General features: G+C 35.5%; 1 pseudogene; it reads left to right on the top strand.

Annotated features, from left to right (window-relative positions):
- The first annotated feature begins 433 nt into the window (after positions 1-433).
- LOC149207076 (ABC transporter B family member 15-like) lies at positions 434-11,380 on the top strand (annotated as a pseudogene).
- Positions 11,381-23,533: the final 12,153 nt, after the last annotated feature.

Genomic DNA, 23,533 nt, shown 5'->3' on the forward strand with positions numbered 1-23,533 from the left:
ATTTTGAGAATCAACGGATCAGGAATAGAAGAGAACAGTGGATGGCCTCAACGACGGTTTCACTGGAGATGAACTCCGTTTACTAGGTTACTATCTGAAGACTTTGCGTTTCACTATTTAAAGGTTCTAGAAGATCCTATGTATGGCCAGTGCAACCTAATATCTAAATACCTCATTTCTTACACGGAATATATTCTTTTATACAATCTAATCGTGGTGTTCAATATGTTCACTATTTCCTTATGACACCTGTTCTTATTATTAATATATGACGTGAATCATGTCATTTAATTCTAGAATACGAAAGCGGTGACCATTTACCCGGATAGTGAGAGGCTTCTGTTTGCAGGCTGTAATAATTATATATAAATATATTGTTTTGCCAGAAGATATTGAAGCGTGAAGTCCTGTGTTCTTCCTGCACTTGAAGAATATGGCGATGGAAGTAATAGAGATGTCAGGTCTGGAAGAACGAGAAGAAGAAAAGAGGCCAAATTTAAACGTAGATTTGCCTAAACAGCATGCTGTCGAGGAAAGCAACACTGACAGCACGTCTGTTCGTGCAAATGATACAAATATCTCAATATTGAAACTCTTTAAATATGCTGATTTATTTGATCTCTGCCTTGTGGCATCAGGCACTGTTGGAACTATTGGAGATGGACTGAACACGCCTATCATGATGTTTATATTAAGCAGTTTGATAGACAAAATAGGAAAATTTGGTTCCGCATTCATCGGAGATTTCGGTCATACTCTCAACATGGTAATAATCATTTCCTTTACACAGAAAAATTGGCGCAATTCCCATCTCGCGTATTGAGGAATTTCTCAGCGTTCCTTACATCTGATGTATGTATCGATCGGTGTCTTTTTTGCTACGTTTTTAGGTTGGTATCATATCTTCCTCCTCCTTTCACACTTTTCAATGTTTATGAGAAGGCTTTTCTTATGATCTTACCTATGACTAATGCTTTGCTTCCCTTTGTCTCATCAGAGGTGTTCTGTTGAGCGAGGACCGGCGAAAGGCAGGCGTCTCGGATGCGCTTGAAATATTTGAAAGCCGTACTGAGGAAGGACGAGGGATTCTTCGACACCCAAGGCACCACCACATCGGAAGTGGTTACAAGCGTTATTAATGATACTCTCATTATACAGGATGTTTTCGCTGAAAAGGTATGATCTTGATTACTTTATCCTCTCATCTAATTCGTTGAGTTTTCTAATTCTGATGCTAATATTGTCCATTCTCACATATCTAACTTCCTCATGCATATGTCTTTGTTTGTTGGCGGTTATTTTGTGGCATTCTACTGGACATGGAGACTCACAATAGTGTCATTTCCATTCGTAATCTTTTTGATAATTCCCGGGGTAATGTATGTACGGATTCTGGTGGAGACTTCTCGCAAGTTGAACGAATATTGCAAAGCAAGCTCTTTCATCCTTTAGGACAGTCTTTGCTTTCGTTGGAGACGACAGGACAATGACCAAGTTCTCCGATGCGCTTAACTCAACTGTAAAGCTTGGCCTTGTCTTGTCAAAGGCTTCGCAGTAGGCACCGTAGCAGTGACCTTCAGTATCTGGGCCTTCAACGCTTGGTATGGTAACACATTGGTTATGTATCATGGGGGTAGCGGAGGAAGGATTTTCGTCACTTCAGCTCTCCCTATCCATTTCTCTCCTTCTCAGATATTTCTATAATTGATAAAAGAACAGAAATTTGAATCACTGATGTGTTTGGAGAGCTCTCCGAACTGCGCTTCCTAATATAAGATACTTTGCGGAGGCACGTGCCGCTGGTAAACGCATCTTTGAGATGATCGACAGAGAACCGATCATTGATTGGGAAAATCCAAAAGGAGAAATATTGGGGGAGGTCAGCAGCGAAATTGAATTTAGAAACGTTGAGTTTGCATATCCATCTCGACCAGAGTCCAAGATATTTCACAATTTCTATCTCGCTATTCCATCAAGCAAGACAGTTGCATTGGTGGGAGGAAGCGGGTCAGGCAAGTCTACGGAGGTGGCGTTGATTGAGAGGTTCTATGATACGCTTGTTGGGAATTTCTGATAATTCTAGAACAGAACAAACATAGAGTGATGCTCTATTTTAACACAGCAGAAACAGAAAAATGTTTGGGAGAACAGAGTTTTCAACACACAAACACAGAAATTTGTATTCATTCACAAAACCAATTTTTTACAAGAAGTCTTCCTCAAATTGACGGATTACACAGGAACGCTTCAGTTCCAAAACAAAATTTCACTATGTCTCTCCTTGCAAATTTTACACTGCTGTGTATAAAAATTATATAAATTATATTTCTTACATACCCGCTACTGCGTGAAAAAACAAAAAAATACGCGCTGCTGGGTGAAAAAAAAAAAAAAAAAACTCTGCACACTTTGCATTGCTAAAAGAACACTCTATTTCTCCTAGGATATGCATGGAGGTGTCTTACTGGACCACCAACCACATTTACAATTAGATATGGGTCCTGATACAGTCTGCTGACAAAATCGGCCTTTCTAAATTATCTGATGTCCTTCTGGGTTGAGTGGAATGGGTAATGGATGAAATCCCATGCCTGATAAATATTTTGACTGCTCGAGTGTGTCCTGTTTGTCCTTTGGCCATTCTCTTCTTTAAATGTAGTTGGTGAGAAGTAATGGCGCAAAGTGCTGGATTTGGCCTTCTTCCTCCTTCGGGAACACAAAACAGGTTAAGGGCGTAGTGAGAGTATGGCGGAGGCGTGAATAGGAAGAGAACAAATATGGGTCGTCGGATCAAATGAATGGACGGCGAGGATCGTTTGCAGGTGAGGCGATTTGCGATGCAATCAGGGCGCATCGCAATATCACATCGGTGGAAGACCAAATGGCGAAGACATAACACATATGGATGCGATCTGCGATTTGCGATGGAATCGCATCGGGAATCGCAATCGGCAGAAGACACAGGACGTAAAGGAGGTGGATGCAATTTGCAATAGCGATAAGATCGCATCGCAACGTCACGTCGGAAGAATTCAAGGGAACAGATGGAGGCAGTGGGAATGGATGCGATTTGCAATCTGCAATCAGATCGCGTCGCAATAAAGAAAACAAGTAGTTTTCTGAAATAAAACGCTACAGTTGGAATTAAATTTCAACACTCCCCTTTAATTTCAACTGCTGGGTTATCAGTCATACACAGACACTTCCTCAAAAATTCAAAACTTTTCTGCCCCAATGGTTTGGTCAGAATGTCTGCAACCTGCTCCTGAGTTCTGCAATGTTGTAAAACAATTTCTCCATTGTGTACCAATTCCCTGATGTAATGAAACTTTGTGTCAATGTGTTTCATTCTGTTATGAAACACAGAATTCTTGGATAAAGAAATAACAGAGTTATTGTCACAAAAAATCACAGTTCCTTTTGTTTGCTCTTGGCATAAGCTCCTTAACATTCATCTCATCCAAATTGCTTGACACGTTGCTACTGTAGCTACCACATATTCTACCTCTGTTGTAGACAACGCTACAATAAGCTGTTTTTTAGAAGTCCATAAAATGGCTCCTAAACCCATGTAAAAAAAAAACTTGATGTGCTTTTCCGATCATCTACACTTCTAGCCCAATCACTATCAGTGTATCCAATTAAATCTGAATATTTTGAAGTAGTATATAAAATTCCAAACCTTTTAGTACCTTTAACATGCCTCAGAATTATTTTTGCTGCCTGCCAATGTGCTTCCTTTAGCCTCTCCATGAATCTGGAAATTAAACTAACAGCATGCATTATATCTGGCCTAGTTGCAATCAAATACATGAAGCTGCCAACTATGCTCTTATACAAACTAGAATCAAAATTCTTGTTGTTTTCCTCTTTTCTGAGTTTTAATCCCATCACTGTGGGAGTGATTGCTGCTTTGCTCTCCTGCATATTAAATCTTTCCAACACTTCATTAACATATTTTGCTTGTGAAATAAAAATCCCATTTCCATTTTGTTCTACTTCTATTCCTAAGAAGTATCTCAGCAAACCCATGTCAGTCATTTCAAATTTTTCTTTTATGACTGTTTTGAAATTTTCTATAAGGTAATCATCATTGCCTGTGAAAATAACATCATCAACATATAACACAACAATTAGTAATTTACCATCCTTTTCTTTGATGTAGAGGGTGGGTTCTCTCTCACACTTTTCAAATCCATTTTCCAGTAAATAGGAATCTATCCTACTGTACCATGCTCTTGGTGCTTGCTTTAGCCCATAAAGAGCTTTCTTCAATCTGCACACTTTGTGCTCTTGGCCTTTCTTTTCATAGCCTAGAGGTTGTTCAATGTAAACCTCTTCCATTAACACTCCATTTAGGAATGCTGACTTCACGTCCATTTGGTAAACTTTCCACTTGTTTTGTGCTACTATGGACAACACTACTCTCACGGTTTCCATTCTTGCAACCAGTGCAAAAGTCTCCTCATAGTCTCTCCCATACTACTGCTTATATCCTTTGACAACAAGTCTTGCCTTGTGTCCTTCTATTTTGCCTTCAGCATTACTCTTGGTCTTGTAGACCCATTTAACTCCAATGACTACTTTCCCTTTTAGTAGTTCAACTAAATCCCATGTCTTGTTTCTTTCTATGGCGTTGATCTCCTCATCCATAGCTTCTATCCATTTCCCATCTTTAATTGCTTCTTCGAAATGAACAGGGTCATCAACATGACAATACAAAGAAAACAAAGAATTCATACCTTCATTTGCTACCTCTTGTTCATAAATATCACTTAAATTTCTGAACTTCTTACCTCTTTCATTTGGTGTACAAGTGCTTGAAGAAGCACTTGAATTTTCTCCTTGTGGTGTGCTTGAAGAAGCAATTTCATTTCTCCTCAAGGGTGTCTCTTGCTGCCTTTGTGTTGGTGCTGCTGTTTGGGGATGTATTTCAGTCATCTCCTCATCATCTTCATCATGAGACAAAGAGCTTTTAACATTCACTGTTTTCTCTATGCTTCCATCACAAGCTTCCTCCTCAATGAGCTGAACATCTCTACTCACAATAAGCTTCTTGGTGGATGGGTTATACAACCTATAAGCTTTGGATTCCTCACTGTATCCAATGAAAATACATTTCTCCCCTTTGCTGTCCAACTTCTTCCTTAGTTGATCTGGAATATGTGCATAAGCTACACATCCAAAAACTTTCATGTGGGTGACTCCTGGCTTTGTCCCACTCCATGCTTCTTCCAGCACTCTGTTCATCACTGCTTTTGTAGGGCATCTATTCAAAATGTACGCTGCACAATGTACAGCTTCAGCCCAATAATCATTTGGCAAATGCTTTGCCTTTAACATACTCCTCGCCATATCCATGATTGTCCTATTCTTTCTTTCGGCAACTCCATTTTGTTGCGGAGTGTACCTAGTGGTAAACTGCTTATGAATTCCATTTTCTCTACAAAAATGTAGAAATTCTTTGGAGATATACTCACTTCCTCTATCAGTTCTTAGAACTTTGATATGCAGCCCGCTTTGGTTTTCTACAAGTGCTTTGAAATAACAAAATCTTTCAAACACTTCACTTTTGTTCTTTAGGAAATAAACCCAAGTTTTTTTAGTAAAATCATCAATAAATGTTAGAATATAGTGGCTACCTCCAAGTGATGGAGTTTGCATTGGTCCACATAAATCTGAGTGGACAATCTCTAAGGGTGCTTTTTCCCTTATGCTTTTCCCAGATGGAAAACTTTCTTTATGTTGTTTCCCCAAGATACAACCTTCAGAAAGGCTGTCTGGTTTCTCTATCAATGGTAATCCTCTTACCATTCCTTTTCTATTCAACAATTTAAGACCTCCAAAGTTGAGATGTCCAAATCTCAAGTGCCACAACCAATTTTCATCTTTTGGTTTGCTTTGGAAAGCCTTTTGTGTAACTGCTGCTATTTCTTCTCCATCTTTTAAATCTGCTTTCATTCTGAGAGGGAACATCCTGTTCCTTGTCATCTTCACTTCTGCAATACATCGTTTGCTGGGTGGTCTATCCATGATGGTGCATACATCATTCTCAAAGAAAACATTGTACCCCTTTTGAACAAGCTGTCAAATACTTAAGAGGTTACATTTCATTCCAAGAAGATAATAGACATCTGTTATGGTCTTCTTTTCACCTCTCTTTGTTAAGACTTTTACTTCTCCTTTTCCCATAACAGAAACTTTACTATCAGTCCCTAGTGTGACTTGTGACTTCACACTCTGATCTAACTTAGAAAACAGGGCTATGTTTCCTGTCATATGGTTACTGCAACTGGAGTCTAGAAACCATACATCTTCACTCTTTGCTTCAGTCATATTATAGGCTAAAAACAAATTATCTTGGCTGATATTTTCTCTAGTGAAATTTGCACTAGTTCTATTATTCATATCATGCTGCTTCTTCCTACATTCATTTGCATAATGCCCTTATTTTTTACAATGGTGACATTGGACATTGGATTTATCATACATTTGTCCTTGAGCATGATGTTGTCCACTTTGTTGACTACTACCTTGGCCTTGGTTCTGATTTGGTTTGCTGCCTCTTCCTTGAGCATTTGCTGGATTGTTTCTTCCACCTCTGTTTTGGCTTTTGCCTCTTCCTCTCTTATTTCCTCTGCCTTGACCTTTTCCTCTTCCAAAGAACATCTGGGTCTTAAAGGCATGTTCTAGAGATGAGTTTTCATTTCTGCTCAATCTCTGCTCACGTGTTATCAGTGATGCATATAATTCATCAACTGAGAAGTTTGTGAGATCCTTTGTCTCTTCTATGGTAGTGACAATCACATCGAACCTTGAGGGTAGGATCCTCAATAGTTTCTCCACAATCCTCCTTTCTTTAAGAATCTCTCCATGAGACCTTATCTGTGTGACCACACCAATCACATGTGTGAAGAATGAGTCAATATTATCTGACTCCTTCATGTAGAGAGTCTCAAAATCTCTCCTCGGTAACTGTAGTTTTGCTGTCTTCACTTTCTCCATGCCTTGATAGGCTATCTTGAGAGTTTTCCATGCTTCTTTGGATCTCTTAGCTGCTGCTATCCTTGGAAACACACTCTCATGCACTGCTTGATACAAAAAGTAGAGGGCTTTAGAATCCTTCTTATTTCTCTTCAACAGATCTTTCCCTGCTTGAGTTAAATTATTAAACTCATTTTCATCTGCTGGTTCTTCAAAACCATCTTCAACTAATTCCCATAAGTCTTGGGAAGCAAGCAAAGCTCTCATAGTTATTGCCCAATAGTCATAGTTTTTCCCATTAAATTGTGGGAGCTGAGTATTACAGATACCCATGCTAGTGCTGGCTCCAGCCATTCTTGCACTCTTAACTATGCTTCAAAATACTTGACTGTGTATTTAAAATGACTGACTATGAGATAATTGACTGTCCTCAACAGTAACACAAGAACTAACTTGAGAAATACCTTGGATTCTTTTTTTGACTGAGTCTTCACTCTGCTGGAGAAGCTGCTGCAACAAGAAATCCTTCCTTCAGCTTCTTTGACACCTTCAAAGAGCCTGTACAATCTCCGATACCATGTTGGGAATTTCTGATAATTCCAGAACAGAACGAACAGAGAGTGATGCTCTGTTTTAACACAGCGGAAACATAAAAATGTTTGGGAGAACAGAGTTTTCAACACACAAACACAGAAATTTGTATTCATTCACAAAACTAATTTTTTACAAGAAGTCTTCCTCAAAATAAAGGATTACACAACAACGCTTCAGTTCCAAAACAAAATTTCACTCTATCTCTCCTTGCAAATTTTACAGTGCTATGTGTAAAAATTATATTTCTTACATACGCGCTGCTGCGTGAAAAAACAAAAAAAAAAATCTGCACACTGCTGTGCATTGCTAAAAGAACACTCTATCTCTCCTAGGATATGCGTGGAGGTGTGCTAATGGACCACCAACCACATTTACAATTAGATATGGGTTCTGATACACTCTGCTGACAAAATCAACCTTTCTAAATTATCTAATGTCCTTCTGGGTTGAGTTGAATGGGCAATGGACGCAATCCCTTGCCTGATAAATATTTTGACTGCTCGAGTGTGTCCTATTTGTCCTTTGGCCATTCTCTTCTTTAAATGCAGTTGGTGAGAAGTAATGGCACAAAGTGCTAGATCCGGCCTTCTTCCTCCTTCAGGAACACAAAACAGGTTAAGAGCATAGAGACAGTATGGCGGAGGCATGAATAGGACGAGAACAAATATGGGCCATCGGATCAAATGAATGGACAGCGGGGATCGTTTGCAGGTGAGGCGATGTGCGATGCGATCAGGGCGCATCGCAATATCACATCGGCAGAAGACCAAATGGTGGAGGCATAACACATATGGATGCGATCTACGATTTGCGATCGAATCGCATCAGGGAATCGCAATCGGCAGAAGGCACAGGGCGTAACGGAGGCAACAGGGTGCAGATGTGATTTGCGATAACGATAAGATCGCACCGCAACGTCGCGTCAGAAGAATTCAAGGGAACAGACGGAGGCAATGGGAATGGATGTGATTTGCGATCTACAATCGCGTCGCAAGAAAGAAAACAAGCGGTTTTATGAAATAAAATGCTGCAGTTGGAATTACATTTCAACACCGCTCATTGGAGAGATTTTGTTGGATGGAGTGAACACTAAAACGCTACAATTGAAATGGTTCCGTTCCCAGATTGGACTAGTAAGTCAAGAACCTGCACTCTTTGCTACATCAATCAAGGAGAACATTCTATTCGGGAAGGATGGAGCCAGCACGGATTAGGTTATTGCTGCTGCCAAAGCTTCCAATGCTCACAATTTCATCAATCAACTACCACATGGTTATGACATGGTTATGACACACAGGTAAAATTTATCTTTTCTTTCTCATCTTCCATTTCTGGCAAGTGCAGTCGATTTGAATTTCCTTTCATTTGGGTAATACAGGTGGGTGAGCGCGGAGTCCAGATGTTCGAAGGGCAAAAGCAACGTATAGCTATTGCAAGAGTTATGCTCAAGGATCCTCGTCTACTTCTTCTAGATGAGGCCATGAGTGCTCTAGATGCAGAGTCGGAGAAGATTGTTCAGGACGCACAACAATTATAGTCGCTCATCGCCTCTCCACAATCCACAACGTGGACATGATTGCGGTGGTTCAAAATGGTCATGTGATCGAGATAGGTACACATGAAGATCTGATCTATAAACCCCACGGAGCATATGCTACTTTGGTTCAGTTGCAACAGGCCGCGGTAGATAAGCCAGATGAGCGATTCGAAGGCTCCACTGTGCTAGACTAGTCTTTGAGTGTAAGGAGCTCTAGCATGTATAGAAAATCGAGTTCGAACATGTCTGCATCAGTCTAGAGAGAACTGATAGTTGAACAGAAGCCTCCGTCCGCCCCTTCATTCTGTGGACTGCTTCTTTTAAATACACCGGAATGGAAGCATGCTCTATTAGGCTGTGCAGGAGCTTTAGCTTTTGGAGCAGTTCAACCTGTCTATTCCTTTTTCCTTGGGGAAGTTATATCTGTATTTTTTCTTCAATACCATCACCAAATCAAATCCAAAATCAAAGTATACTCCTCCATTTTTGCAGCCTTGGGAGTAATAGCGTTCTTAGTGAACGTGCTGCAGCATTACAATTTTGCAGCTATGGGGGAATATCTTACAAAAAGAATTCGAGAGTGGATGCTATCCAAGATCTTTACATTCGAGGTTGGGTGGTTCGACAAGGACGAGAATTCTAGCGGAGCTCTTTGCTCCAGACTCGCAACGGAGGCTAATGTGGCAAGTACCTGACCTAAATGCTTTAATATTTCTAATAATGTTAGGATTTGTGTCACAGTTTTCTGATGATTAGAATGTTCTATTTGTATTATAGGCGAGGTCCCTGGTTGGAGATCGTATATCGTTACTTGTAAAAACTTCTTCCGTCGTGATAGTAGCCTTCACGATGGCTTTGATTTTATCATGGCGCCTTGCAGTTGTAATAATTGCAGTGCAACCCGTCATAGTATTATGTTTCTACACAAAAAGGGTTTTGCTTAAGGCCATGTCTCAAAAGTCTCTCAAAGCTCAAGATAAAGGCAGTCAACTAGCAGCGGAAGCTGTTGCTAACCATCGTACTATTAGTGCATTCTCTTCACAGGACAAGATTCTCCATCTCTTCAAAAAGACTCAAGAAGGACCTTGCAGAGACAGTATCAAACAATCTTTGTTTGCAGGATGTGCCCTTGGAGCATCACAATTCACCACTGTAGCTAATTTCACTCTGGACTTCTGGTATGGGGGACACCTTGTAGCGAAACGACAAGTCAGCTCCAAAGCTTTTTTCCAAGTTTTATTCATTATGATGAGCACTGGAAGAGTGATAGGAGAAGCAGGAAGTATGAGCACCGACATCGCCAAAGGCTCTGATGCAGTCGAATCCGTCTTTGGCATCCTAGACAGAGAGAGCCAGATAAACCCGGATGATGAGAAGGGTGAGAAAACGGATAAGATAGAAGGAAGCGTGGACCTGAGAAACGTGGACTTTGCTTACCCAGCTCATCCAGATGTTATGATCTTCAAGAACTTCTGCTTAAGGATAAAAACTGCCAAAAGCATGGCACTTGTAGGACAAAGTGGATCCGGTAAATCGACCATCATTGGATTAATTGAAAGGTTTTACGATCCCCTAAAAGGATCGGTGAAAATCGATGGTAGTGACATCAGGAGCTTCAATTTGAAGAGTTTGAGGAATCACATAGATCTGGTAGGTCAAGAGCCCACACTATTTGGAGGAAGCATTCGAGACAACATTCTATACCGAAAAGAGAAAGCAAGCAAGGCGGAGATGATTGAAGCTGCAAAGGCTGCAAATGCTCATGACTTCATCAGGTAATACTGCAATCGTTCAATTGAAACAGAATGTTTATAATCAACTGCAATTGAAATAATTATTTGTGGAATACAATATGATTTATTGAACCAGATCAGTGAAATTAAGTTGGATTTGTGCAGCTCTTTAAAGGAGGGATACGAAACAAACTGCGGAGACAGAGGAGTTCAATTATCGGGAGAGCAAAAGCAGCGGATTGCAATAGCGAGGGCGATAATAAAGAATCCGAGCATATTACTGCTGGACGAGGCAACAAGCGCATTGGACAGCCAGTCGGAAAAGATCGTTCAAGAGGCGCTGGACAGAATAATGGTGGGGAGAACGAGCATTGTGATAGCTCATCGACTGACAACCATTCAGAATGCAAATTCGATTGCTGTGATTCAGGACAGGAAAGTGATTGAACAGGGGAGTCATTCATATCTGTTGGGCAAAGGAGAAGGCAATCCATATTACTCTCTCGTCAACATGCAGCGACGCCATCACTAGATTCTCATCTGCCTCATACACAGAAGTATCCTTCGTGATCCACGGCGTAAATCTTCCTTTGCTCCTTCCCCTAAATATCGAATATGGATTGTCAAATGTAAAAGTAGGGTTGGAATTTTAATGTAACTCTGTTTATCCAATGAAAATTTGACGAGGACTTTTTTTTTTAAAGAGCCTGTAAAATATTGTGAGCGTATTTTTCTTTCTGTATTATAATATATATATGAAATATAGAAGTTTGAGATGAAATAGAATTTTTTTGTTAGGTAATGTGTCAAGATTTTTTGTTTTTTTTAAATATAAATAGATTCAATGTTTTAGAAAACTCTTGGGGTTAAATTCAAGTTAGATTTTAGCTAGTTTTTTGGGGTTAAATTTGAGTTATATTTTAGTTAAAACTAATTAGAAAAAAAGGTTAAATTCAAGTTAGATTTTAGTTAAAACTAACTAGAAATTTTTTTATGAAAAATGTTATTTGGTCTAAAGAAATTTTATAGTTGAAAAAATAAATTGAACAATAGAATGTTATTCCTCAAATTATAGATGTAATTGCTATATTTATGCCAAAAATGTGAGTCCTCACATTATGGATGTAATTGCTATATTTATGTCATGATTTTTAGATATTTATGCCATGACTTTTCATTATTAATTGTAAAACCGTTTAAAATTAAAATTGTTGAAAATAGTCCTACTCACATAAATAACACACTTACCATCCATATTAAGGAAGCATTTGCATAAAAAATGGATAGGAATAAGATGTAAACAAATATACTTAACCACCATTAAATGTGCAAACTTACTACTTGGTACTACCCACCAAAATTTATGCAAGTCCTTATCCCTTAGTACGCAATTAATTTTTCCACTTCATAATATGTTATTTTATGTCAGTGCCATATTACGTATGAATACTATGGGTTAATACCATAGGTTCTCATACCATGCCCCAATATCCAGGGCTAATATCATGAAATTTTTTTAACATTATTTTTATTTTATTATGACCGAGTAAAAATGTTTTCACATTATCAATTTTATTTTATCTTATTTTTATTTGTGTAATTTGACCGAGTCAAAATGTTTACAAGATAAGATAGGACAAGACAAGACATTACAAAATATAATGAGCAATTTCAAATGAGTAAACCAATATATCAAGGACTTTAGGTTTTTTACATAAAAGTTTATATGGAAGTTTAAATAAGAGGTTTTATATTTTTAAGTTTTATATTGAATTGTAAATATGTAGAGTTGAATAGAAGAAATATTTTTACATAAATGTAATATTTAAATTAAAGTTTTTTGAACTGGATTAATTTAGATGATTTAAAATTTAATATGAAAAATGATAATTATTTTCTATTAAAAATTATAAAGATTTGAAAATCTAATTGCATACCAAAATTTACCACTTACATTATATTAAACACACATATAAATACATCAATCATTGGTTAAAGATAGAAATTCTATCTTAACCACACAATCACTTAGTTAGTTGAGTAAATATCTCAACCAAACACTAAACTAGGAATCATCTAAACAACTCCTAAATAACATGAACAAAATCCTTTACTTAGAAACCAAGACAAGTAGGAATTATATTTTCCAAGTCCCCCTCTTAATGACTACTTGTCACAACCTCAATTAGTGAATTCTAGGTGTTGTCAAACATGACAAAAGAATATGTCTACATCCATATAAAGGAACAACCATCCACGAGAATGCATGAGTGCCAACCGCTGTAACCATCACAACCACCAGTCTACTAGGATGTCATGCGCATACATGATTATGTCAACCATTATAATTGTCCATCATTATCAATTTGAAATATTCTATGCTACTAACTCCATGAAGTTGTCTCTTAACCCTTGAAAAAATGTAGTAGGCAAATTGGATTCCTGAGTTCCACCCTTGAACTCCCGAATGATGGATCTTCCACTATCGATTACTAAACAACATCCCAAAATTGTTGCATAACCTCACCAGAATGCCACTCTCACATCTTCAACAAATGAGGGGTCCTTCCCTAGATCCCAATTGCCAAACTAACTCGATAACCATCCATATTAAGCTTTTACCTGCGCTTGATTCTTTCTATAAATCCCTCCAGACCATTAAACCAATTTTCTTACTCGGTAATAATAGGAATTACTGATTTGCTGACAACGTGATTGGTTTGGTCTTAGTCATTATTCCAACTCTGCAAAGAATTAAAACAATGGAACACCATCTTAACATATACACTAGCTCCACTTTGCCTTCCTCCAAGTTTAATAGATTTAAGAATCTCCTTGCCAGGTCCAATTATATTCTAAGAATGAGGTCCTCATCAGCAGTCTCTTCCTCTAGGTTCGTGTTCTCCTGTATCAGTGATAAACAACGCTCCACAACAACTTCATTTCTACCATGCTTCTATTGCGCTAAGACAAAAGGGACTCATTCATACGAGTTCACGACTTTTCAAATGTATGATGTCCAACTTATGCCACAGGCGTACACATAACTCGCAAACACTCATGTAGCTCTCATGCACGACTCACTCTTGCAACAGAAGAAACAACAACTGTCGTTGGCAGCAATATCAATTCAGAACAGGACCCTGTCTTCAACTTCATCGATCATATTGTCAGCTGTGTCAATGAATTATTGCAGCTGTAGGCCATGATTTCCTGGGCCAATTACTAGAATCCGATAAAAATTCTCTGTCGTTGGTTACTCGTCCGCCGATCTAACTGCCAGAACAATTGGGCAGCAACTTCAACATATGATCCCTTGCCACCAATCATATTCCCAGATCCGTAATCCCACTCTGAGTCGAAGGATCCCTCCCGGCATACCATGGAGGGGAAATCGTGCAACATTATAGCATGTGTATTATTGGAGCAGGATTTAAATTGTGATGACTGCAATCTTCGTACCGACAACGCAGTGATCAGGCTTACTTTATTGCCAGGCTTTGGTACTCACTAGTGCATTCAAATGCCAGACACATCTCTTAAGAGAGCTCAACTGTTGTTTTCAATACTCCGCACACTTACACACCAAAAAGATAAGAAAACTTCACAACAGAAATTACATACAAAATAATTCATTTTAACACACCCCTTTTCTAATCAGATAGCAAATAACTCTCTCATTATGCTGGGATTTTCTTTAATGGAGTTATCCATAGAGTTACTGACTTTTATACTAATTTGAAAATTTAATTGCACATTAAAATTTATCACTTACATTAGATTAAACACATATAAATACATTAGTTAAAGATAGAAATTTTATCTTAACCATATAATCACTTAGTTGAGTAAATCTCTCAACCAAACACTAAATTAAAAATCATCTAAACAACTCCTCAAGAACAAGAACAAGATCCTTTACTTAAAAACCAAGACAAATAAAAATTATATTTTCCAAGTTAAAATTTTATTAAAATATATTTATATAAAATAAGAAATAATTTAAAAAATTATTTTTTATAAATTATAATAAAATATTTTAAAAAATAAATATTATAATAATTTTTTTAATTACTATCATTTGTGTACTTAAAATATATAATTTTCATGCATTGATTAGAAAAGCTAGACCCACACACACATATATATATATATATATATATATATATATATATATAATTTTCCTACATTGATTCGAAAAACTAATAAACCCAAAAAAAACTCTTAATCAAGATCAATATCAAATATCGAATTCTAAACCCAATCCCCGTGATCCATGCAATTGCATATGCCTATACAAACTAGTGGTCAAGAAAAGTCATGAGTCTTCAATTCCGTTCTTATGTGCACATATGAGATTATTAAATTCTAGGGTTATGAATGTGAATGGATTATATTAAATTCTTGTAGGTATGAATATGGGCCGTATTATAATATGATTGGTTTTTTTAAAGTAAAATATCTGAAGTTTTAGATGTTTTTTTTATCAAAACCTTGTCTTCTTCCACGTAGGTATTATAATTTACATCGAGTCCGGTGCTATACAAGATCATGTAAAAGTGTTGTACATGTGAGCTTTCACTATTAGAATAGCTTGCTGGGGTCAATGATTGAATTCGAGGTCGAGGTCTCCTCCCCATGAGTTTTCAGTGATAAATTTTTGGACAACTCAATAGTAAAACCTATGTATGAGCTATTTCTTGTGTATAAAGGTTTCGTTATCCATAGTCAAAGAAGTCTCATAAATGCATGTTTTATTCATCTAAAAGTTGTACAAATTCTAGTTAAAATTAATAGCTTTTATATATGGTTCATATTCAATTGCAAATAATATCTAGATGGGTATTAAAATGTCTCAAAATGTATTGTTGTGATTTTATTTGATCAATAGTATTAGTTCCAATTAATCTCTTAGATCATCCCCATCAATGCTGCTTTTGGCTCTTACGTTAGTGATTTTCCTCAACAAACATTGCCTCATTTGGTATGGAAATGGTGTGGATTATTGTTCTCATCATGTGTATCATTACAATTGATGTTTCACAAATGCAATGGACCATGGGGTTTTATTGATGAATTATGGTGAAAGTATAAATTTTAAGTGATTAGGGGATAAAGCCAATAAAGTTTGAGAGTATGTTGCATTACATTTATAGAGATATCCTTCCTAAAAAAATCATCCTCATCACTAGCTGCAAAAAATTAACGAGACATTAAATGGGAAGTTTCTCATTGCAACAAATATAAATTATTTTCTTCCATCAAGGTTACTTTCTGAGTCAATATTATACAAATGCATTTCTATAAGTATAGTTCCTCCATTGTTCCTTATTGAGAGTTACTGCACTACTGATTTGAAAGCCGTAGCTCTCAATATTTTGGTACAAAATATTGTGAGGGGTCATATGTTCAAAGGGTTTTCAATATTCAAAGGAGAAATATCATTTACTTCAGTTAGAACTCCTAAACATAGTTTTTAGCTCTGAGGTTGGATATTTTAGTGTGAAAGTTTGTTTGACACACCAATACATCAAAAACTATAATTAGTGTTTCATGTACATTGATGGTGTGAAGCAATTATTTTTGATTGGTTGTTGGAGAATGTTGTTAAGGATGTAAATGGTTATGGTATTTTCTTCACATATAAAATTTCTTCATAAGTTTCATATGAGTTGGGGAATACCTCATTGAGGTAGTGATAGACCCTTCTAAACTGAAGGGTGTTAAACTTTGGAGTAGATATTGAATGAAAACCAATTGGGAACTTATGGGACATTGATATACCTTCTCACTATTAAATATAATTTACAATATATTATTTCTCTTATTTCTCTCAGAGTTTGTTGACATTTACTAGAGGAAGAACTAACTTCTTATCTTTGCTCTTATAACCTTGAAAGTCTTAACGGACGGACTTGCTATCTCAAATTTTCCACTTGTTCATTTACAGGAAGAGATGGAATAGTACAATCTATTACTTCATTCTCTTTATCTCCTAGATTTTTCTTATGAATTTTACATCTTTTCTCACCACAAATTTCATATTGATTCGAGTGTATAGTTTATATTTATCTAGATTGTTCATTGTACCCAATGAAAATGCATTTTTCACTCTTATTGTCAAGTTTCTCTCTTAGTTCTTTAGGGACATGTTTATAGGCAATACAACCAAGAATTATGAAAGGGGAAACACTTGATTCTATGCCACTCCATGCTTCTTGAGGAACTTTAGCTTTCACATTATTTGTTGGAGTTCTACTAACTATGTAGACTGAACAAACAATAGCCTTACCCAAAAAATAATTGGGAAAATTGATAGCTTTTAGCACACTCCTTGCCATGTTCATAATGGTCTAATTCTTCCATTTATCTGTTCTATTATGTTGTGGTGTATATATAGTGGTAAACTACCTTATAATTCCTTATTGTCTATGAAATTTTTTGAAAACCTTTGAGTCGTACCCTTCTCCTCCATATGAGCTGAGCACTTTGACATATTAATTATGAATTTATTTAATTTTCTTTTAAGTAAATAAATCCAAAATTTCCTCATAAAATCATTAATAAATGTCAGAAAATAAAAACTTCCAACATTGGAATGAGTTTGGATTGGTCCACATGGATTTATATGGAAACGTTCTAGATATTACTTGGTTTTGTAGGAGGCTTTTGGAAAATCATCTCTTTAATGCTTTCCAATAATGCAACTTCCACAAGTGATGGTTTACTCATTCAATATGGGAACTCCCTTAACTATTCATTTTTTCTACTAGAGACTAAGTCTCCTAAAAGGTAGGAAACCATACATCAAATGTTGTAACAGAGTCTCATCTATGCTTGAGACATTTTTTGCAGATGATTGTGACATATTTATACTTCTCATATTTAATGGGAAAATTATGTTCTTGTTCATTTAGACCTTTGCAATATGTCTTGTACAAGGTGATTTAACTAAGATTGTGAATGTGAAGTCCTTAAATATAATGTCATAACCATGTTGAATCAATTATCCAATACTTAACCAATTATGTTAAGACTCGGTACATAAAAGACATCACAAATATATTTATTTGCATTTTTCTTAGTTAGGAAAAGAATGACACCTTTACCTATGGCCTTGACATGATAGTCATCTCCTAAAGTAATTCTAGATTGAATAGATCTACCAATACTGGAAAACAATGTTCTGTTACTTTATATACGATCAATGCATCCTATTACCAATAAACAAATGCCATCCTTGTTTTGATATTCTTTAGAAATTTGGCATGTGATGAACATGGACTTAGATGTCTCATCTTTAATGCTGGAGGCATTCACTCTGCCCTTATTCAAATATGATTTCTTCTTCCAACATTCACTTTCATAGTTTTCATGCTTTTTACAATAATAACATTGTACATTGGACTTGTTTTTCCATCTTGTACATCTTCCCCTCTAATTCCGAGAGTAACTAGGTTGATTTTATTGCCTTGACTATTTGATGTAGTTCTTCTTTATACTTGGTAATTACCTCGACGCCTGCTTCCTCTATATTTTCCTCTACTAATGGATGCGTGAGTCTTGAAGTCATGATATAAGGACTCTGCCTCCATGTTGATTCTTGATTCATGGGAAAAGAGAGATCCTGCTAATTTTTCTACTATTAATTTGGATAGATATTTGGACTCCTCTACATTAATAAAACCAATCTTGAATTTCTTCAGTAGCATTTTGGGAGTTTGCGTCTATAAAGCATGGGTCGATAGATAATTGACTACATAGTGATATTTTCAAGCCATCTAATGATAACATATGTTTACACTATCTCTGTAAACATTAATTTATATTACATAATTTAAAATTAAATTATAATAAATTATATTTAATATTAAATAATAATAATTATTAATTATAATTATAATGATATTAAGTAATATTTTTTTTATTATTGTATAATTATTAAAAAGTACAAATAAATCCTTCAGTATATATCAACTACATTGAAAATAGTGGTCATGCTAGTTGACTACACCATGATATTTATACAATGATGTTTGTTAAGTTATTGAATTATAACATATGTTTACACCATTTATGCACTCCATGTATGAGTTATCATTCATAACGGATCAGTTGGTAATTTGGTTCATATATAACTATGACATCCTTTAAATTATTGAATAAACAAAGTATTGGTGAGTGATATCCATTAACAATTTCATAGACATTTAGGAAAGTTTAGTTAACAAGAACCTTGTTTTCTTGCACGTAGGTATTATAATTTACATCGAGTCCGGTGCTATACAAGATCATGTCAAAGTGTTGTGCATGTGAGCTTTCACTATTAGAATAGCTTGCTGGGGTCGATGATTGAGTTCGAGCTCCAGATCCCCTCCCGATGAGTTTTCAGTGATAAATTTTTGGACAACTCAATAGGAAAACCTATGTACGAGCTATTTCTAGTATATATAGGTTCCATTATTCATAGTCAAAGAAGTCTCATAAATATATGTTTTATTCATTTAAAAGTTGTACAAATTCTAGTTAAAATTAATAGTTTTTATATATGGTTCATATTCAATTGCAAATAATATCTAAATAGGTATTAAAATGTTTGAAAATGCATTGTTGTCGATTTTATTTGATCAATACTATTAGTTCCAATTAATCTCTTAGATCATCTCTATTAATGTTGCATTTGTTGTGGATTTTATTTGATCAATAGTATTAGTTCCAATTAATCTCTTAGATCATCTCCATTAATGTTGCATTTGGCTCTTTTGGCTCTTACGTTAGTTATTTTTCTGAACAAACATTGCCTCATTTGGTATGGAAATGGTGTGGATTATTGTTCTCCTCATGTGTATCATTACAGTTGATGTTTCACAAATGCAATGGACCATGGGGTTTTATTGATGATTTATGGTGAAAGTATAAATTTTAAGTGATTAGGGGATAAAGCCAATAAAGTTTGAGAGTATGTTGCACTACATTTATAGAGATATCCTTCCTAAAAAAATCATCCTCATCACTAGCTGCAAAAAATTAATGAGACATTAAATAGGAAGTTTCTCATTGCAACACATATAAATTATTTTCTTCAATCAAGGTCACTTTGTGAGTCAATATTATACAAACGCATTTCTATAAGTATAGTTCCTCCGTTGTTCCTTATTGAGAGTTACTGCACTACTAATTTGAAAGTCGTAGGTCTCAATATTTTGGTCCAAAATATTGTGAGGGGTCATACGTTCAAAGGGTTTTCAATATTCAAAGAATAAATCCCATTTACTTCAGTTAGAACTCCTAAAGATAGTTGTTAGCTCTGAGGTTGGATATTTCAGTGTGAAAGTTTTTTTGACACACCAATACATTAAAAGCTATAATTAGTGTTGCATGTACATTGATGGTGTGAAGCAAATATTTGTGATTGGTTGTTGGAGAATGTTGTTAAGGATGTAAATAGTTATGGTATTTTCTTCACATATAAAAATTCTTCATAAGTTTCATACCAGTTGGGGAATACCTCATTGAGGTAGTGATAGACCTTTCTAAACTCAAGGGTGTTAAACTTTCAACTAGATATAGAATGAAAACCAATTGGGAACTCACGGGACATTGCTCTACCTTCTCACTATTAAATATAATTTACAATATACTATTTCTCTTATTTCTCTCAGAGTTTGTTGACATTTACTAGAAGAAGAACTAACTTCTTATATTTGCTCTTGCAAACTTGGAAGTCTAAACAGAGGAACTTACTATCTCGAATTTTCCACTTGTTCATTTACTGGGAGAGATGGAATAATACTATCTATTACTTCATTCTCTTTATCTCCATAAGTTAAGGAGATAAAGAGAATATATCTCTATTAGTAAAGGACCCTATCATAATGAATTCATCAATGTGTTGATGAAAAGTATATAATTCAACTTCGGTGGTGAATTTATGTGTTATGAACTTAAATTTGGGTAAAAAATACATCTGTTGAGCTACCAAGGAAGTGATAACCCCAAAGAATCTTAAGTAACACCTAATTAAAATTAAAGAGAATTATTTATTATGTTATATAAACCCTTATGTATGCATCCTAATATGCCTCCTAGAGGAACATGTTCCTCCAAAATATCATATATAATGTGACCAGGCACAAAATCAATTCTATACATACGACCAAGAATTGAAAAAAAGAAGGAAATAACTAAATGGTAATGAGAAATAACAGTCAACTATAAAATTTGGATTTGTGGATGGAATCCTCTGAGAAGATTTAGAATAAAAATTACCACTCCTTAGGATCTAACAAACACTTGAAGATTGGAATCAATATTTTCAGCATAAAGATTCCATTTACTTATGAAAAGTGGTCAGAAACCTTAGGATGTGGTAATAAGTTTAAAAATTTATCCCATCTCACATGCACTACCCTTGATTTGGGAATATAAAAATGAACTAAACCCCCCATCCAATCTAGAGAACTAACTCCAAAGAGTCATGAAAAATGTTGATTGAGACGAGATTTGACATTTTTTAGCCATGAAATATTTGGCATGGATTTAGGTAGTAGATGTAAACTACTGTGACTATTTAAAATATGGAAGAAACAATAGTTAGGAAAGAGCACCAACATAAAAATATTTATTAGCATATAATCCAATTGTACACCACCATTGATAAGCATTAAAATAAACAATATTGAGTATACCAAAAGAACCTCATTGGGTAAATGCTTCTATAGCCAATTGATTAAAATGAGGATCTTGAATTTCATGAGCAATGGATCCTACATGTAAGGGATCACATACCCATGCTTCATAATTTTCTTGCCAAGCCACATGGAACAATTTAATAGAGGTCCACAAAAATACTAATGTCAACTTATCAAAGTGAAACAAAAATGTCATGATAAACATGTTTTTTAATAATGTCATCATGGCTCTCAAGGTCATGTTTCATCACAATACCAAACACAATATGATGAGTATTTGGATCTTGGATCAAGCCTTCAATGAACTTTGGAAATATTGATGTCATAAGGCTTTTAAAATCCCCGTAGCCATTAACCTACTGTAATAATTCTTCCTAGGAATAATTCCTATTTTGGGATGTTTCCATCAAAAATCCTAAATGAGCTCCTTCTACAGCACATCCCTATATAATGCCCAAGGCTCAAGGATGGATAATAGGAGAAACCTTCAATATTTCCTGGGCCAAAATAATAGGTTCAATGATTTCTTTTTAATATCGATGGATGATCAATAAAAACATTAAAGTAAAGGCCTAAACAAAGTGAGAACCTACAAATGAAAGGCCATATGTAGATAATGAAGAACCACATGATTGGATCACTTGTGAGGATTGTGTCAATAGACAAGCATGGAGCCACCTATTAATCATAATTGAACTCTATGCATATTCTCTCATATAATATGAGTTACCACTCCTTAATCACTTATACTACCCCAAACATCAAACATAAATCTCCAACTAAAATTATGTATTACTACATAAATAACATTGTACCTCTAAAACAAAGCAAGGAAAACATGTAGATACTTGACATGTTTCTCCTCTTCCAGGTCCACCACAATTAGATATTAAATGGGAAATATGATCAATAGCACACCTTTAGGTATGATCAAAATAGTCGCATGGATAGTAAATGCATGAATTTGATGCACCAAGAAATTTATAGTTCGTAATGGAATTAGTAAAAAAGAAACTATGGAACTTATGATCACCAAATCACCACCTCCCTTGGTTGACATGGTACTTTCTATTGCACTAGGATATATTGAACTAGGTACTAAAGCATGAGTGTTTTGTATCCATTGGCAAAAGATAGGTTGTAATTGTATAACAATATTTGAGAACATATCTTGAGGATTCCCTTGGGCACTCACAGTATCATCATGAATATTCCAACCAAAAGTATGGAGGCCTAGGAATATAAATACCTAGTTGAGGTGTGATACAATTGCATCACAATGTTTAAGAACATGATTTAATAAATTGTTGTATTAAGTTGTTGATTCATAGTCTCTTACCATAAAAATCACTATATGTGCAATGAATGAACTATGATAAACCCACCAATCCACATATGATGTGTGAATAAAGAGAGTTGGGTACCATAGTTAATAGTGAGGCATAGATAGAGTTGGGTACATGTGGTGAGTTATGTCAATAACTAAAGATCCTAAAATTTCTAAGTTAATATATAATTGAGCATTTCATGAGGTAGTTAGGATCTCGTACATACCTCGTTAGGATATTCAGAAACTTAGGTGTTATTTAAGTTCAAATTTATCTTTAGGATGCATTAGTTGCATTGTAATTTGAAGATCATGATATGTTCTAGACATAGAATGATCCAATGGTTTATATTCTCCTTGATATTAATAACTATTGATCCATGGATTCACACTCAATTGCATGATCTCTATTTAAATGGCATGGAGGGTCATGGCTGATTATTGATAGTAAGAACTCTCTTATGTAAAATATTTTCTTTTGCATTAATAACTTTTACTCAAGTGGTCGTGTTGGTTGGGGTTGTTGATTTTTTCTCTCCCATAAGGTTTTAACCATTTAAAAATACCAACATTGTGATCTTTGATCTAGTTGTGCAAATGTTTATTAAATGTGTTCATCCTATTTGGAATACCCTATTTACTTGAACATATCTTTATGAGCTTCTAA

The sequence above is a fragment of the Pinus tabuliformis genome, chromosome 1_2 (assembly GCF_031772625.1).
Source record: "Pinus tabuliformis cultivar Carrire ecotype Pingquan chromosome 1_2, CPIR1, whole genome shotgun sequence".
NCBI classification, from domain to species: domain Eukaryota; kingdom Viridiplantae; phylum Streptophyta; class Pinopsida; order Pinales; family Pinaceae; genus Pinus; species Pinus tabuliformis.